This window comes from Arachis hypogaea, chromosome 20, assembly GCF_003086295.3.
Source record: "Arachis hypogaea cultivar Tifrunner chromosome 20, arahy.Tifrunner.gnm2.J5K5, whole genome shotgun sequence".
NCBI lineage: Eukaryota > Viridiplantae > Streptophyta > Magnoliopsida > Fabales > Fabaceae > Arachis > Arachis hypogaea.
The window spans coordinates 46,141,733-46,161,797 of NC_092055.1; the positions used below are offsets into that span (position 1 = coordinate 46,141,733).

Genomic DNA, 20,065 nt, shown 5'->3' on the forward strand with positions numbered 1-20,065 from the left:
GAGTAGCTTCAAACAGGTTTTTAGGCTCCCGGGGTGACGAATATCAGAATATTTTCCAGGATCCCAAACTTTGCTTTAAATCCGCCTTTGTCTTGATCTATATTTTTCTATCTGGGCGGTTTAGAAATTAGATTCTCACCAAGATGACCAAACATTTTCCGAGATCCATTTGATTGAACATGATACCAATCCGTGCACTTCGAATTGAAGCGTGGAACCTTATTGAACCTCGTGCAACAGCTCTGAGTACAAGCCATTTCCCTCTTACTCTTAAAGCCGCAGAGAGCTCTAAGCTGGCCATCTGTCTCAAGCAAACCATATTGAAGTGGAAAAATAAAGTTAAAGGTTAAGGATTGTACCCACTTGAAGCTTGTATTGGGTGGTAATGGCCTTGGGATAGGTGTTTCCAGTGGTTCTGTAAGTTCTACTCCCTTGTAATCTTCTGCGAATTCCTCCACTTCCTTGCAAACTTCTTCAAATGCAACCACATCTTGATCAAAGTCTTCGACATCTTCTGCATCACTCAAGTCATAAGTTGGAGGTTGAGAAAAATCTACCTCGACATCATCTTCGTATTCACTTAGATAAGGTTCTTCAATCTCAGAGAATTCACTTGCGGATGCAAGTTCATTACTAGGAGAACTTGACTTGAGATTATCATCATCAAGGAAACGTGCGTCTTGGGTTGTTCCGTCTAGTTCTTCATGAAATATCTACTTTGGGGTTTGTGCACTATCCTCCTTAGCATCAATTGTAACATCCTTGACGGAATTCTTCACAACTCTGGATTCCCATGGAGGTTCAGCATCTCCTAAATCTTCAATCAGTACTTCATCTTCTTGGATAATTTGAGCTTCCTCCAATTGTTCCAGAATAAAGTTATGCTCATTACTGCCCTCTGGGGTTTCTAGTGTCTCCTTCATGCTACGTTCGTCATTAGATTCTCCACATAAGACTATTGGAGTTCCTTGAGTGTCTAAATGTCTGGAAGATAATTGATGGATTGCTTGCTCCAGCTGATGAAGGGTTGTATGAAGTTGATCTACTGTTTCCTTGAGGCGATCCTGTGGTTCTCGAGGTGATGGATTTGGACATGGTACATAGGGAAGTGGTGGTTGATGAGCGGATAATTTATACGCTTTTTGGCATTGTTTTTACATAGTTTTTAGTATAATTTAGTTAGTTTTTAGTATATTTTTATTGGTTTTTAAATAAAAATCACATTTCTGGACTTTACTATGAGTTTGTGTATTTTTCTGTGATTTCAGGTATTTTCTGGCTGAAATTGAGGGACTTGAGCAAAAATCAGATTCAGAGGTTGAAGAAGGACTGCAGATGCTGTTGGATTCTGAGCTCCCTGCACTCAAAGTGGATTTTCTGGAGCTACAGAACTCCAAATGGTACGCTCTCATTTGCGTTGGAAAGTAGACATCCAGGGCTTTCCAGAAATATATAATAGTTCATACTTTGCCCAAGTTTAGATGACGTAAACTGGCGTTGAACGCCAGTTCCATGCTGCATTCTGGAGTCAAACGCCAGAAATAGGTTGCAAAGTGGAGTTAAACGCCAGAAACAGGTTAAAAACTAGCGTTCAACTCCAAAAAAAGCCTCTACACGTGTAAAGCTCAATACTCAGCCCAAGCACACACCAAGTGGGCCCCGAAAGTGGATTTCTGCATCATTTACTTATCTCTGTAAACCCTAGTAACTAGTTTTTATAAATAGGACTTTTTACTATTGTATTTACATCTATAGTTTCATCTTTAGATCACGTTTGGGGGCTGGCCTCTCGGCCATGCCTGGACCTTCATCACTTATGTATTTTCAACGGTAGAGTTTCTACACACCATAGATTAAGGTGTGGAGCTCTGCTGTTCCTCATGAATTAATACAAAGTACTACTATTTTTCTATTCAATTCAAGCTTATTCCGCTTCTAAGATATCCATTCGCACCCAAGAACATGATGAATGTGATGATTATGTGACGCTCATCATCATTCTCACTTATGAACGCATGCCTGACAAACACTTCCGTTCTACATGCAAACAAGCTAGAATGAATATCTCTTAGATATCTAATACAGGGGACTGAGTCCGAGATATTAGAATCTTCGTGGTATAAGTTAGAACCCATGGATGGCCATTCTTGAGATCCGGAAAGTCTAAACCTTGTATGTGGTATTCCGAATAGGATCTGGGAAGGGGTGGCTGTGACGAGCTTCAAACTCGCGAGTGCTGGGCGTAGTGACAGACGCAAAAGGATAGTAAATCCTATTCCAGTATGATCGAGAACCGCCAGATGATTAGCCATGCAGTGACAGCGCATTGGACCATTTTCACAGAGAGGATGGGATGTAGCCATTAACAACTGTAATGCCCTACATAAAGCTTGCCATGGAAAGGAGTAGGAATGGTTGGATGAAGACAGCAGGAAAGCAGAGGTTCAGAGGAACGAAAGCATCTCTATACGCTTATCTAAAACCCTCACCAATGAATTACATAAGTATCTCTATCCTATTTTAATTATCTTTTAGTACACTATAATCTCTTAATACATTTGAATCCACCTGACTGAGATTTACAAGGTGACCAAAGCTTGCTTTAAGCCGACAATCTCCGTGGGATCGACCCTTACTCACGTAAGGTTTATTACTTAGATGACCCAGTGCACTTGCTGGTTAGTTGTACGAAATTGTGAAACAGAATTAAGAACATAAACGTGCGTATTGAGTTTTTAGCGCCGTTACCAAGGAAGGAATGATCACGATTTCGTACACCAGTAGTGTTTGGGAGTAATTGGATTGGAATTGGGGTAAATAAGGATCATACGGTGGTGAATGGTGAAAAGGAGCTTGTGAGTGTGGTGGTTCAATGTTATGTTGAGAGGATGGTCTATAGGCACAGGGTGGGGCTTGTTGGTAGTTACAAGGCTGTCCACCATATCTATTAGCTTGGTTTGCATTGTATAATGGTCTTTGTCCATGATATCTTGGAGGGTGTTGTTTCCTAAAGGGTTGATCAAATCCTCTTGGCTCCATCCATCTTTGATTGCTTAGACCTTGATGCATATTCCTATTATAGCTTTCACTCCTTTCAACAATATTAGAACCAAACTCAAAGCGAGAGGGGTGAGAATTCATAGTGGCTAAAAAATATAAAAGAGAAAAACAAAAATAAATAAACAAGTAAAAGAAAAATATTTACAATAACCAATAATAAGGCACACGTTTGCAGTTCCCCGGCAACGGCGCCATTTTGAAGAGAAAACTTTTGCGTGGCCTAGAAATTCGCAGAATAAATCCTCGTTGTAGGTATAGCTTCTAAACCAACAAAAGTCCTTTCTCACAAACGTTTTGGTTGTCACAAGTAACAAACCCCTAAATAAATTGATAACCGAAGTATTTAAACCTCGGGTCGTCTTTTCAAGGAACTGCAGGGAGGTATGTTCTTATTATTGGTTATGAGTTTTGTAAATTAGGATTTTGAAAGTAAGGAACAAGTAATTTAAATGACAGATAAAATAAATAAATAACTGTAAAATAAACTCTTGGCAAGGTATGGGAATTTGGAAGTCCTATCCTAGTTATCCTTATCAACGGTGATGAGAATTGAGTTTTAATCCCACTTAGTTAGCCTTTACTAAAGCAAAGGAAGGTCAAGTGACTAATCAGTTTGATCCTCAGGTCCTAGTCAATTCCTAAGAAAGGACTGGAATTATTGAAGTTCAATTCAATTAGCAAAAACAAAAATTATCAATCACGTTGAGTTTGATAACTCAAGAGTTGCCAATTAATCAACCAAAGCCAAAAGGGGAAAAGTAAACTTACTCGAATAAAAATATCTTCAGATTGGTAGCAACAGTAGCATAAATGAAAGAAAGCAATCATAAACTGAAATACCTCAAATTATATTAAATAGAAATTCAAATCTAAACATAAATGGTTCATAAGCCAATTTGGAACATTAACAAGTAAAAGCATTGGAATAATTAAAATAGAGGAGAAACATTAATTAAAGGAAAATATTGAACTTGGTATTGAAGCAATAAAATTAAAAGAAATCCTAATCCTAAAACCAAAGAGAGAGGAGAGAACCTCTCTCTCTAAAAACTACATCTAAAACTATGAAAAGTGAATAATTGGAGACTCCCTTGAATGGATGCATTCCCCCACTTTATAACCTCTAATCTGTGCTTTCTGGACTTGGATCTGGGCCAAAAGGGTTTCAGAAATCACTGGGAGCGTTTTCTGTAATTTTTGGTGCGTGGCGTCTGTCACGCGTCTGCGTGGGTCACGCGGTCGCGTCATCTGGAGTTTTCCTTGTCACGCGCTCGCTTCGGTCACGCGTACGCGTCATCTGTGTTCTGCTCATGGCGCGCGTCCGCCTCAGTCACGCGTTCGCGTCGCTGTCTTCTCGCGCTAGGCATGCGACCGCGTCATCCATGCGTTCACGTCGCTGTCAGTTTCTTCAAAAACTCCATTTTGTGCTTTCCTTCCAATTTTGTATGTTTCTTTTCTATCCTTTAAGTCATTCCTGCCTTAGAAGATCTGAAACTACTCAACACACAAATCACGGCATCGAATGGTAATAAAAGGGAAATTAAAATAATTATTTTTAAAGCATAAGAAACATGTATTTCACATATATCACATAATAAGGAAGGGAAAGTAAAACCATGCAATTTACATGAATAAGTGGGTGAAGGGTTGAATAAATCTCTTGAATTGAGCACAATATATATCATAAAATATGGGTTTATCACTCACTATCCATTAAAACTCAGAGATGTTGGCATCCTTAGGAACTTATAATCCAGATGATATTATTGACTCTCTTAGTTAAGCTTATTTTGATTCTTGAACACAGCTTTCAGAGTCTTGGCCGTGACCCTAAGCACCTTGTCTTCCAGTATTACCACCGGATACAATAATGCCACAGACACTTTAACTGGGTGAACCTTTTCAGATTGTGACTCAGCTTTGCTAGAATCCCCAGATAGAGGTGTCCTGAGTTCATAAGTACACTCTTTTTGCTTTGGACCACGACTTTAACCGCCCAGTCTCAAACTTTTCACTTGACACCTTCACGCCACAAGCACATGGTTAGGGAAAGCTTGGTTTAGCTGCTTAGGCTAGGATTTTAATCCTTTGGGCCCTCCTATCCATTAATGCTCAAAGTCTTGGGCCCTTTTACCCTTGCCTTTTGGTTTTAACCTCTGTCTCTGAATTAAACTTCTGCTCCAGCTCCTCAATTTCAGCCAGAAAATACCTGAAATTGTCCAAAAACACAAAAACTCATAGTAGAATCCAAAAATATGAATTTAACACTAAAACCTATAAAAACTCAAGAAACTAAATAAAAACTACTAACAACTATATGAAAGTGATGCCAAAAAGCGTATAAAATATCCACTCATCATATGTGGCCAGCTTGGACAGGGATCTTTCATCAAGTCGTCTCAATGGAACTATCCCATTGCAACTCTTTTCAATTTCAGTGTTCAAGTATGTTTCTGTGCACGTTCTAAAGTATTTTCATAACAATTTCATTTATAAACTTTTATTATCAATACTTCAGCCCTGTGTGAGAGATTTTATTTCTGGTAGTGGAATTTTATGAGAGCAATATTTATACAATAAGTTCTTTTTGGATCGCATCCGCAATACCACAAAATAAATTAAGAGGATACAAATGAAGTGAAATGATTGGCTCACTTGTAACAGAATTGATCTTATTTCAGATTTTGCTGATTTGACTTGGGAGGAGTTCAATTTAATTTCTTTTAAATTAAGAGGATACAAAACTCTTACCACTAAATGTAACACCCTAAGTAGCCTAAGCTTTACCTCGCGTCGTAAAGTAAAGATTAATCAGAGATTACGACAGTTCTAAGCTCATACATAATATTATATATAGAAAGAATAGTATAATCTAGAAGCCCGATGAAGGATGTAGCTCAAAAATAGGATTTAAAAGCGCAAGCGTACTATCGAAGCTACTAACTTAAAGCACAAGATATAGATGTAATATAACAATAGATAATAGTATAATAGCATAGGAATCTATCCACAGCTCGTGAAGTTTAAGCCAGCTAGCCATATACATGCAAACAAGTTAGAATGAATATCTCTTAGATATCTAATACAGGGGACCGAGTCCAAGATATTAGAATCTTCGTGGTATAAGTTAAAACCCATGGATGGCCATTCTTGAGATCCGGAAAGTCTAAACCTTGTTTGTGGTATTCCGAGTAGGATCTGGGAAGGGGTGGCTGTGACGAGCTTCAAACTCGCGAGTGCTGGGCGTAGTGACAGACGCAAAAGGATAGTAAATCCTATTCCAGTATGATCGAGAACCACCAGATGATTAGCCATGCAGTGACAGCGCATTGGACCATTTTCACAGAGAGGATGGGATGTAGCCATTGGCAACGGTGATGCCCTACATAAAGCTTGCCATGGAAAGGAGTAGGAATGGTTGGATGAAGACAGCAGGAAAGCAGAGGTTCAGAGGAACGAAAGCATCTCTATACGCTTATCTGAAACCCTCACCAATGAATTACATAAGTATCTCTATCCTATTTTAATTATCTTTTAGTACACTATAATCTCTTAATACATCTGAATCCGCCTGACTGAGATTTACAAGGTGACCATAGCTTGCTTCAAGCCGACAATCTCCGTGGATCGACCCTTACTCACGTAAGGTTTATTACTTGGACGACCCAGTGCACTTGCTGGTTAGTTGTACGAAGTTGTGAACCAGAATTAAGAACATGAACGTGTGTATTGAGTTTTTAGCGCCGTTACCAAGGAAGGAATGATCACGATTTCGCACACCAAGTTTTTGGTGCCGTTGCCGGGGATTGTTCGAGTTTGGACAACTAACGGTTTATCTTGTTGCTCAGATTAGGTAATTTTATTTTAATTTTAAGCTTTTTATTTTCTATTTTCGAAAAATACAAAAAAAAATTCTTCTTTTTCATTTTTCCAAATTAATTTTCGAAAAATACAAAAAAATTTACAAAATCATAAAATCAAAAATATTTTTTGTGTTTCTTGCTTGAATCTAGAGTCAAGTTTTAAGTTTGGTGTCAATTGCATCTTTTTAATTTTCTAAAAAAATTTATTTTCAAAAATTTCATGCATTGCATTCTTCATGATCTTCAAGTTGTTCTTGGCCAGTCTTCTTGTTTGATCTTTATATTTCTTATTTTGTGTCTTTTCTTGTTTTTCATATGCATTCATGAAACATTAATGTCTAAAGAATTAAAATTTTTAAGTTTGGTGTCTTGCATGTTTTCTTTTCTTAAAAATTTTTCAAAAATTAGTTCTTGGTGTTCATCTTGACATTCAAAGTGTTCTTGGTGTTCATCTTTGCATTCAAAGTGTTCTTGCATATTTTTCTTGTTTCGATTCATAATTTTCATGTTTTGAGTCTTTTTGATGTTTTTCTCTTTCATCATTAAAAATTCAAAAATCAAAAAAATATATTTCCCTTTTTCACTCATCAAATTCGAAAATTTGAGTTGACTTTTTCAAAATTTTTTAAAATATAGTTGTTTTTATGAGTCAAATCAAATTTTCAATTTAAAAATCTTATCTTTTTCAAAATCTTTTTCAAAATCAAATCTTTTTCAATTTTCTTTTCATATTTTCGAATTCCTTTTTAAAATTTTTCAAAATCTTTTTCATTTTTTCGAAAATACTCAAATTAATTTTCAAAATCTTTTTCTTATTTTATTTCTTAATTTTCGAAAATTTTATTAGCATTTAATGTTTTGATTCAAAATTTTTCAAAGTTGTTACTTGCCTATTAAGAAAAGTTGAATCTTTAAACTCTAGAATCATATCTTTTTAGTTTCTTGTTAGTCAAGTAATCAACTTTAATTTTCAAAATCAAATCTTTTTAAATTTCTTTTTCAAATCTTTTTCAAAATAAATTTCAATCACATCTTTTTCAAAATCAATTTCAAAATCATTTCTAACTTCTTATCTTTTCAAATTTGATTTTCAAATCTTTTTCAATCAATCTTATCTTTTTGTTTCAATCATATCTTTTTCAATTTCAATCATATCTTTTTCAAAAACAAATTTCAAATCTCTTTTAATCAATCATATCTTTTTCAAAACTTCCCAACTAACTCTCTACCTTTAATTTTCGAAAATCCCTTCCCACTTTTTCAAAATTTCGTTTTAATTAACAAATTGTTTTAATTTTAATTTAATTTCAATTTTAATTTTTGAATTTTAAATTTAAATTTAAAATATTTTTATTTTATTTTGTTAAATTTTCGAATTCTTCTCTCATCTCTAATCTCCTTCTATTTATTTATTCATACATTAATACTTCTATCCTCACCCCTGTGTTTGGATTCTCATTTTTCCTTCTTCTATTCTTACTTTCTTCTACTCACATAAAGGAATCTCTATACTATGACATAGAGGATTCCATATTTTCTTTTCTGCTTTCTTCTTCTTTTTCATATGAGCAGGAACAAGGATAAGAACATTCTTGTTGAAGCTGATCCTGAACCTAAAAGGACTCTGAAGAGGAAGCTAAGGGAAGCTAAAGCACAACTCTCTGGAGAAAATCTGACAGAAATTTTCGAAAAAGAAGGAAACATGGCCAAAAATAACAACAATGCAAGGAAGATGCTTGGTGACTTTACTACACCTAATTCCAATTTACATGGAAGGAGCATCTCAATTCCTGCCATTGGAGCAAACAACTTTGAGCTTAAACCTCAATTAGTTTCTCTGATGCAACAGAACTACAAGTTTCATGGACTTCCATCTGAAGATCCTTTTCAGTTCTTAACTAAATTCCTGCAGATCTATGATACTGTTAAGACCAATGGGGTTGATCCCGAGGTCTACAGGCTTATGCTTTTCCCATTTGCTGTAAGAGACAGAGCTAAAATTTGGTTAGACTCTTAACCTAAAGACATCCTGAACTCTTGGGATAAGCTGGTCACGGTTTTCTTAGCTAAGTTCTTCCCTCCTCAAAAGCTTAGCAAGCTTAGAGTGGATGTTCAAACCTTTAGACAAAAGGAAGGTGAATCCCTCTATGAAGCTTGGGAGAGATACAAGGAACTGACAAAAAGGTGTCCTTCTGACATGCTTTCAGAATGGACCATCCTGGATATCTTCTATGATGGTCTGTCTGAACTATCTAAGATGTCATTGGACCATTCTGCAGGTGGATCCATTCACCTAAAGAAAACGCCTGCAGAAGCTCAAGAACTCATTGACATGGTTGCAAATAACCAGTTCATGTACACTTCTGAAAGGAATCCTGTGAATAATGGAACGCCTATGAAGAAGGGAGTTCTTGAGATTGATACTCTGAATTCCATATTGGCTCAGAATAAAATATTGACTCAGCAAGTCAATATGATATCTCAGAGTCTGAATGGATTGAAGGAATCATCCAACAGTACTAAAGAGGCATCTTCTGAAGAAGAAGCTTATGATCCTGAGAACCCTGCAATAGCAGAGGTGAATTACATGGGTGAACCTTATGGAAACACCTATAATCCCTCATGGAGAAATCACCCAAATTTCTCATCGAAGGAACAACATAAGCCTCAACAAGGCTTTAACAATGGTGGAAGAAACAGATTTAGCAATAGCAAGCCTTTTCCATCATCCACTCAGCAACAGACAGAGAGTTCTGAGCAGAATCCATCTAGCTTAGCAAATATAGTCTTTGATCTATCTAAGGCCACTGTAAGTTTCATGAATGAAACACGGTCCTCCATTAGGAATTTGGAGGCACAAGTGGGCCAGCTGAGAAAAAGAGTCACTGAAACTCCTCCTAGTACTCTCCCAAGCAATACAGAAGAGAATCCAAAAAGAGAGTGCAAGGCTATTGATTTAACCATCATGGCCGAACCTGCAAGGGAGGGAGAGGACGTGAATCCCAGTGAGGAAGACCTCCTGGGACGTCCAGTGATCAATAAGGAGTTTCCCTCTGAGGAACCAAAGGACTCTGAGGCTCATCTGGAGACCATAGAGATTCCATTAAACCTTCTTATGCCATTCATGAGCTCTGATGAATATTCTTCTTTTGAAGAGAATGAAGATGTTACTGAAGAGTAAGTTGCCAAGTACCTTGGTGCAATCATGAAGCTGAATTCCAAATTATTTGGTAATGAGACTTAGGAAGATGAACCTCTCTTGCTCACCACTGAACTGAGTGATCTGGATCAACTGAGATTGTCTTAGAAGAAACAGGATCCTAGAAAGTTCTTAATACCTTGTACCATAGGCACCATGACCTTTGAGAAGGCTCTATGTGACCTTGGATCAGGGATAAACCTCATGCTACTCTCTGTAATGGAGAAACTGGGAATCTTTGTGGTGTAAGCTGCCAGAATCTCATTAGAGATGGCAGACAACTCAAGAAAATAGGCTTATGGACTAGTAGAGGATGTGTTAGTAAAGGTTGAAGGCCTTTACATCCCTGCTGATTTCATAATCCTAGACACTGGGAAGGATGAGGATGAATCCATCATCCTTGGAAGACCCTTCCTAGCCACAGCAAGAGCTGTGATTGATGTGGACAGAGGAGAGTTGGTCTTTCAACTGAATGAGGACTACCTTGTGTTTAAAACTCAAGGATCTCCTTCTGTAACCAAGGAGAGGAAGCATGAAAAACTTCTCTCACTGTAGAGTCAACTAAAGCCCCCACAGTCAAACTCTAAGTTTGGTGTTGGGAGGCCACAACCAAACTCTAAGTTTGGTATTGAACCCCCACAACTCAACTCTAAGTTTAGTGTTGGGAGGTTCCAACCTTGCTCTGAACATCTGTGAGGCTCTATGAGAGCTCACTATCAAGCTATTGACATTAAAGAAGCGCTTGTTGGGAGGCAACCCAATGTTATCTAATTATATTTATTTATTTTCTATTGTTATTTTATGTTTTCTTTAGGTTGATGATCATGTGGAGTTGTTGGGAGGCAACCCAATGTTATCTAATTATATTTATTTATTCTCTATTGTTATTTTATATTTTCTTTAGGTTGATGATCATATGGAGTCACAAAAACTACTGAAAAATCAAAAACAAAATGAAAAACAGCATTAAAACAGCACACCCTGGAGGAGAGCAGTCTGGCGTTTAAACGCCAGAACCAAGCATCTGTCTGGCGTTTAACGCCAGAAACAGGCACCAAGCTGGCGTTTAACGCCAAAACCAAGCATCTACCTGGCGTTAAACGCCAGAAACAAGCAACAATTGGGCGTTTAACGCATTGGGCGTTTAACGCCAGAAACAGGCAGCAGTCTGGCGTTAAACGCCAGGATTGCACAGCAAGGGCGTTTTACACGCCTAATTGGAGCAGGGATGTTAAGTCCTTGGCCCCACAGGATCTGTGGACCCCACAGGATCCCCACCACTTCTTCTCTCCTCTTCACACCTTTTCATAACTCTCTTCCACAAATACCCTTCACCAATCACCTCTATTACTCCTCTAAAACCATCATACAACCCACCTACACTCACCCACTCAAATTCAAACCATCACTCCTTCCTTTTCACACATCATAACCACCTACAACCCCCCTTGGCCGAACTACTCACACCTCTCCATCTCATCTATTTTCTTCTTATTCTACTCTCTCTTCTCTTCTTTTGCTCGGGGACGAGCAAACATTTTAAGTTTGGTGTGGTAAAAGCATAGCTTTTTGTTTTTCCATAACCATTAATGGCACCTAAGGCCAGAGAAACCTCAAGAAAGAGGAAAGGGAAGGCAATTGCTTCCACCTCTGAGTCATGGGAGATGGAGAGATTCAAAATCTTTTTCAAAATCAAATCTTTTTCAAAATCTTTTTCAAAATCAAATCTTTTTCAATTTTCTTTTCATATTTTCGAATTCCTTTTTAAGATTTTTCAAAATCTTTTTCATTTTTTCGAAAATATTCAGATTAATTTTCAAAATCTTTTTCATATTTTATTTCTTAATTTTCAAAAATTTTATTAGCATTTAATGTTTTGATTCAAAATTTTTCAAAGTTGTTACTTGCCTATTAAGAAAGGTTCAATCTTTAAACTCTAGAATCATATCTTTTTAGTTTCTTGTTAGTCAAGTAATCAACTTTAATTTTCAAAATCAAATCTTTTTAAATTTTTTTTTCAAATCTTTTTCAAAATAAATTTCAATCACATCTTTTCAAAATCAATTTCAAAATCTTTTCTAACTTCTTATCTTTTCAAATTTGCTTTTCAAATCTTTTTCAATCAATCTTATCTTTTTGTTTCAATCATATCTTTTTCAATTTCAATTATATCTTTTTCAAAAACAAATTTCAAATCTCTTTTAATCAATCATATCTTTTTATTTCAATCATATCTTTTTCAAAACTGCCCAACTAACTCTATACCTTTAATTTTCAAAAATCCCTTCCCTCTTTTTCAAAATTTCGTTTTAATTAACTAATTTTTTTAATTTTAATTTAATTTCAATTTTAATTTTCAAATTTTAAATTTAAATTTAAAATATTTTTATTTTATTTTGTTAAATTTTTGAATTCTTCTCTCATCTCTAATCTCCTTCTATTTATTTATTCATCCATTAACACTTCTATCCTCACCCCTGTGTTTGGATTCTCATCTTTTCCTTCTTCTATTCTTACTTTCTTCTACTCACATAAAGGAATCTCTATACTGTGACATAGAGAATTTCATATTTTTTTTCTGATTTCTTCTTCTTTTTCATATGAGATGGAACAAGGATAAGAACATTCTTGTTGAAGCTGATCCTGAACCTGAAAGGACTCTGAAGAGGAAGCTAAGGGAAGCTAAAGCACAACTCTCTGGAGAAAATCTGACAGAAATTTTCGAAAAAGAAGGAAACATGGCCGAAAATAACAACAATGCAAGGAAGATTCTTGGTGACTTTACTGCACCTAATTCCAATTTACATGGAAGGAGCATCTCAATTCCTGCCATTGGAGCAAACAACTTTGAGCTTAAACCTCAATTAGTTTCTCTGATGCAACAGAACTGCAAGTTTCATGGACTTCCATCTGAAGATCCTTTTCAGTTCTTAACTGAATTCCTATAGATCTGTGATACTATTAAGACCAATGGGGTTGATCTCGAAGACTACAGGCTTATGCTTTTCCCATTTGCTGTAAGAGACAGAGCTAGAATTTGGTTGGACTCTCAACCTAAAGACAGCCTGAACTCTTGGGATAAGCTGGTCACGGTTTTTTTAGCCAAGTTCTTCCCTCCTCAAAAGCTTAGCAAGCTTAGAGTGGATGTTTAAACCTTCAGACAAAAGGAAGGTGAATCCCTCTATGAAGCTTGGGAGAGATACAAGGAACTGACAAAAAGGTGTCCTTCTGACATGCTTTCAGAATGGACCATCCTGGATATCTTCTATGATGGTCTGTCTGAACTATCTAAGATGTCATTGGACCATTCTGCAGGTGGATCCATTCACCTAAAGAAAACGCCTGCAGAAGCTCAAGAACTCATTGACATGGTTGCAAATAACCAGTTCATGTACACTTCTGAAAGGAATCTTGTGAATAATGGGACGCCTATGAGGAAGGGAGTTCTTGAGATTGATACTCTGAATTTCATATTGGCTCAGAATAAAATATTAACTCAGCAAGTCAATATGATCTCTCAGAGTCTAAATGGATTGAAGGAATCATCCAACAGTACTAAAGAGGCATCTTCTGGAGAAGAAGCTTATGATCCTGAGAACCCTGCAATAGCAGAGGTGAATTACATGGGTGAACCTTATGGAAATACCTATAATCCCTCATGGAGAAATCACCCAAATTTCTCATGGAACGATCAACATAAGCCTCAAAAAGGCTTTAACAATGGTGGAAGAAACAGGTTTAGCAATAGCAAGCCTTTTCCATCATCTACTCAGCAACAGACAGAGAGTTCTGAGCAGAATCCATCTAGCTTAGCAAATATAGTCTCTGATCTATCTAAGGCCAATGTAAGTTTCATGAATGAAACACGGTCCTCCAATGGGAATTTGGAGGCACAAGTGGGCCAGCTGAGTAAAAGAGTCACTGAAACTCCTCCTAGTACTCTCCCAAGCAATAAAGAAGAGAATCCAAAAAGAGAGTGCAAGGCCATTGATTTAACCATCATGGCCGAACCTACAAGGGAGGGAGACGACGTGAATCCCAGTGAGGAAGACCTCCTGGGACGTCCAGTGATTAATAAGGAGTTTCCCTCTGAGGAACCAAAGGACTCTGAGGCTCATCTGGAGACCATAGAGATTCCATTAAACCTCCTTATGTCATTCATGAGCTCTGATGAATATTCTTCTTCTGAAGAGAATGAAGATGTTACTGAAGAGTAAGTTTCTAAGTACCTTAGTGCAATCATGAAGCTGAATGCCAAATTATTTGGTAATGAGACTTGGGAAGATGAACCTCCTGTGCTCACCACTGAACTGAGTGATCTGGATCAACTGAGATTGCCTCAGAAGAAACAGGATCCTGGAAAGTTCTTAATACCTTGTACCATAGGCACCATGACCTTTGAGAAGGCTCTATGTGACTTTGGATCAGGGATAAACCTCATGCCACTCTATGTAATGGAGAAACTGGGAATCTTTGAGGTGTAAGTTGCCAGAATCTCATTAGACATGGCAGACAACTCAAGAAAACAGGCTTATGGACTAGTAGAGGACGTGTTAGTAATGGTTGAAGGCCTTTACATCCCTGCGGATTTCATAATCCTAGACACTGGGAAGGATGAGGATGAATCCATCATCCTTGGAAGACCCTTCCTAGCCACAGCAAGAGTTGTGATTGATGTGGACAGAGGAGAGTTGGTCCTTCAACTGAATGAGGACTACCTTGTGTTTAAAACTCAAGGATCTCCTTCTGTAACCATGAAGAGGAAGCATGAAAAACTTCTCTCACTGCAGAGTCAACCAAAGCCCCCACAGTCAAACTCTAAGTTTGGTGTTGGGAGGCCACAACCAAGCTCTAAGTTTGGTGTTGAACCCCCACAACCAAACTCTAAGTTTGGTGTTGGGAGGTTCCAACTTTGCTCTGAACATCTGTGAGGCTCCATGAGAGCTCACTGTCAAGCTATTGACATTAAAGAAGCGCTTGTTGGGAGGCAACCCAATGTTATCTAATTATATTTATTTATTTTCTATTGTTATTTTATGTTTTCTTTAGGTTGATGATCATGTGGAGTCACAAAAACTACTGAAAAATCAAAAACAAAATGAAAAATAGCATTAAAAATAGCACACCCTGGAGGTGAGCAGTCTGGCGTTTAAACGCCAGAACCAAGCATCTGTCTGGCGTTTAACGCCAGAAACAGGCACCAAGCTGGCGTTTAACGCCAGAACCAAGCATCTACCTGGCGTTAAACGCCAGAAACAAGCAACAATTGGGCGTTTAACGCCAGAAACAGGCAGCAGTCTGGCGTTAAACGCCAGGATTGCACAGCAAGGGCGTTTTACACGCCTAATTGGAGCAGGGATGTTAAGTCCTTGGCCCCACAGGATTTGTGGACCCGACAGGATCCCCACCATTTCTTCTCTCCTCTTCACAGCTTTTCATAACTCTCTTCCACAAATACCCTTCACCAATCACGTCTATTACTCCTCTAAAACCATCATATAACCCACCTACACCCACCCACTCAAATTCAAACCATCACTCCTTCCTTTTCACACATCATAACCACCTACAACCCCCCTTGGCCGAACTACTCACACCTTTCCATCTCATCTATTTTCTTCTTCTTCTACTCTCTCTTCTCTTCTTTTGCTCGGAGACGAGTAAACATTTTAAGTTTGGTGTGGTAAAAGCATAGCTTTTTATTTTTCCATAACCCTTAATGGCATCTAAGGCCAGAGAAACCTCAAGAAAGAGGAAAGGGAAGGCAATTGCTTCCACCTCTGAGTCATGGGAGATGGAGAGATTCATTTCAAGGGTCCATAGCTCAGTAATAGAGCATTTGACTGCACATCAAGAGAGCCCACTCATGGACCTCAACAAGAGCATGAGGAATTCCTCACCATGAAATCCCTGAGATACCTCAGGGGATGTACTTTCCTCCACAGAACTATTGGGAACAAATCAACACTTCCCTAGGAGAATTAAGTTCCAATATGGGACAACTAAGTGTGGAGCACCAAGAGCACTCCATCATCCTCCATGAAATTAGAGAAGAATAAAGAGCTATGAGGGAGGAGCAAGAAAGACAAGGAAGAGACATAGAGGAGCTCAAAAGCACCATTGGTTCTTCAAGAAGAGGAAGATGCCACCCTCACTAAAGTGGACTCATTCCTTAATCTCCTTGTTTATTTAATTTCCTATTTTTTTTTTCGATTTTTAAGCTTTATGTTTATTTATATTTGTGTCTTTACTACATGATCACTAGTGTCTAAGTGTCTATACCTTAAAGTTATGAATATGAATCCCTCACCTCTCTTAAATGAAAACTATTTTAATTACAAAAGAACAAGAAGTACATGGTTTCAAATTCATCCTTGAAACTAGTTTAATTATTTTGATGTGGTGACAATACTTTTTTTTTTCTAAATGTATGCTTGAACAGTGCATATGTCTTTTGAAGTTATTGTTTATGAATGTTAAATATGTTGGCTCTTGAAAGAATGCTGAAAAGGAGACATGTTATTTGATAATCTAAAAAATCATAAAAATGATTCTTGAAGCAAGAAAAAGCAGTGAATACAAAAGCTTGCAAAAAAAGAAAAGAAAAATAGCGAAAAAAAAGAAAAAAAGAAAAAAAAACAAGCAGAAAAAGCCAAAAGTTCTTAAAACCAAAAGGCAAGAGCAAAAAGCCAATAGCCCTTAAAACCAAAAGGCAAAGGTAATAAAAAGGATCCAAGGCTTTGAGCATCAGTGGATAGGAGGGCCTAAAGGAATAAAATCCTGGCCTAAGCGGCTAAACCAAGCTGTCCCTAACCATGTGCTTGTGGCGTGAAGGTGTCAAGTGAAAACTTGAGACTGAGCGGTTAAAGTCAAGGTCCAAAGCAAAAACAGAGTGTGCTTAAGAACCCTAGACACCTCTAATTGGAGACTTTAGCAAAGCTGAGTCACAATCTGGAAAGGTTCACCCAGTTATGTATCTGTGGCATTTATGTATCCGGTGGTAATACTGGAAAACAAAGTGTTTAGGGCCACGGCCAAGACTCATAAAGTAGCTGTATTCAAGAATCAACATACTGAACTAGGAGAATCAATAACACTATCTGAACTCTGAGTTCCTATAGATGCCAATCATTCTGAACCTCAATGGATAAAGCGAGATGCCAAAACTATTCAAGAGGCAAAAAGCTACAAGTCCCGCTCATTTGATTGGAGCTAAGTTTCATTGATATTTTAGAATTTATAGTATATTCTCTTCTTTTTATCCTATTTGATTTTCAGTTGCTTGGCGACAAGCAACAATTTAAGTTTGGTGTTGTGATGAGCGGATAATTTATACGCTTTTTGGCATTGTTTTTACATAGTTTTTAGTATGATTTAGTTAGTTTTTAGTATACTTTTATTGGTTTTTAAATAAAAATCACATTTCTGGACTTTACTATGAGTTTGTGTGTTTTTCTGTGATTTCAGGTATTTTCTGGCTGAAATTGAGGGACTTGAGCAAAAATCAGATTCAGAGGTTGAAGAAGGACTGTAGATGCTGTTGGATTCTGACCTCCCTGCACTCAAAGTGGATTTTTCTGGAGCTACAGAACTTCAAATGTCATGCTCTCAATTGCGTTGGAAAGTAGACATCCAGGGCTTTCCAGCAATATATAATAGTCTATACTTTGCCCAAGGTTAAACGATGTAAACTGGCGTTGAACGCCAGTTCCATGCTGCATTCTGGAGTCAAACGCCAGAAACAGGTTGCAAAGTGGAGTTAAACGCCAGAAACAGGTTATAAACTGGCGTTCAACTCCAAGAAAATCCTCTACACGTGTAAAGCTCAATGCTCAGCCCAAGCACACACCAAGTGGGCCCCAGAAGTGGATTTCTGCATCATTTACTTATCTCTATAAACCCTAGTAACTAGTTTTTATAAATAGGACTTTTTACTATTGTATTTACATCTTTAGTTTCATCTTTAGATCACGTTTGGGGGCTGGCCTCTCGGCCATGCCTGGACCTTCATCACTTATGTATTTTCAACGGTAGAGTTTCTACACACCATAGATTAAGATGTGGAGCTCTGCTGTTCCTCATGAATTAATACAAAGTACTACTATTTTTCTATTCAATTCAAGCTTATTCCGCTTCTAAGATATCCATTCGCACCCAAGAACATGATGAATGTGATGATTATGTGACGCTCATAATCATTCTCACTTAGGAACGCGTGCCTGACAAACACTTCCGTTCTACATGCAAACAAGCTAGAATGAATATCTCTTAGATATCTAATACAGGGGACCGAGTCCGAGAAATTAGAATCTTCGTGGTATAAGTTAGAACCCATGGATGGCCATTCTTGAGATCCGGAAAGTCTAAACCTTGTCTGTGGTATTCCGAGTAGGATCTGGGAAGGGGTGGCTGTGACAAGCTTCAAACTCGCGAGTGCTGGGCATAGTGACAGATGCAAAAGGATAGTAAATCCTATTCCAGTATGATCGAGAACCGCCAGATGATTAGCCATGCAGTGACAGCGCATTGGACCATTTTCACAAAGAAGATGGGATGTAGCCATTGACAACGGTGATGCCCTACATAAAGCTTGCCATGGAAATGAGTAGGAATGGTTGGATGAAGACAGTAGGAAAGCAGAGGTTCAGAGGAACGAAAGCATCTCTATATGCTTATCTGAAACCCTCACCAATGAATTACATAAGTATCTCTATCCTATTTTAATTATCTTTTAGTACACTATAATCTCTTAATACATTTGAATCCGCCTAACTGAGATTTACAAGATGACCATAGCTTGCTTTAAGCCGACAATCTCCGTGGGATCGACCCTTACTCACATAACGTTTATTACTTGGACGACCCAGTGTACTTGATGGTTAGTTGTACGAAGTTGTGAAACAGAATTAAGAACATGAACGTGCGTATTGAGTTTTTAGCACGTTACCAAGGAAGAAATGATCACGATTTCGCACACCAGTGGTGTTTGGGAGTAATTGGACTGGAATTGGGGTAAATAAGGATCATACGGTGGTGAATGGTGAAAAGGAGCTTGTGAGTGTGGTGGTTCAAAGTTATGTTGAGAGGATGGTCTATAGGTACGGGGGGGCTTGTTGGTAGTTACAAGGCTATCCACCATATCTATTAGCTTAGTTTGCATTGTATAATGGTCTTTGTCCATGATATCTTGGAGGGTGTTGTTGCCTAAAGGGTTGATCAAATCCTCTTGGCTCCATCCATCTTTGATTGCTTAGACCTTGATGCATATTCCTATTATAACTTTCACTCCTTTCAACAATATTAGAACCAAACTCAAAGCGAGAGGGGTGAGAATTCATAGTGGCTAAAAAATATAAAAGAGAAAAACAAAAATAAATAAACAAGTAAAAGAAAAATATTTACAATAACCAATAATAAGGCACACGTTTGCAGTTCCCTGGCAACGGCGCCATTTTAAAGAGAGAACTTTTGCGTGGCCTAGAAATTCGCAGAATAAATCCTCGTTGTAGGTATAGCTTCTAAACCAACAAAAGTCCTTTCTCACAAACGTTTTGGTTGTCACAAGTAACAAGCCCCTAAATAAATTGATAACCGAAGTATTTAAACCTCGGGTCGTCTTCTCAAGAAACTGCAGGGAGGTATGTTCTTATTATTGGTTATGAGTTTTGTAAATTAGGATTTTGAAAGTAAGGAACAAGTAATTTAAATGACAAATAAAATAAATAAATAACTGTAAAATAAACTCTTGGCAAGGTATAGGAATTTGGAAGTCCTATCCTAGTTATCCTTATTAATGGTGATGAGAATTGAGTTTTAATCCCACTTAGTTAGCCTTTACTAAAGCAAAGGAAGGTCAAGTGACTAATCAGTTTGATCCTCAGGTCCTAGTCAATTCCTAAGAAAGGACTGGAATTATTGAAGTTTAATTCAATTAGCAAAAACA

At 37.6% G+C, this 20,065-nt stretch overlaps 2 non-coding genes across 2 annotated transcripts; both read right to left on the bottom strand.

Annotated features, from left to right (window-relative positions):
* Positions 1 to 9,018: 9,018 nt before the first annotated feature.
* On the bottom strand, positions 9,019 to 9,126 carry LOC112788687 (small nucleolar RNA R71). The gene has a single exon (XR_003196042.1). It is a non-coding gene; the product is annotated as a small nucleolar RNA R71 (small nucleolar RNA).
* Positions 9,127 to 13,253: 4,127 nt separating this feature from the next.
* On the bottom strand, positions 13,254 to 13,361 carry LOC112788490 (small nucleolar RNA R71). Its single transcript, XR_003195851.1, has one exon. It is a non-coding gene; the product is annotated as a small nucleolar RNA R71 (small nucleolar RNA).
* Between the last annotated feature and the right edge of the window lie 6,704 nt (positions 13,362 to 20,065).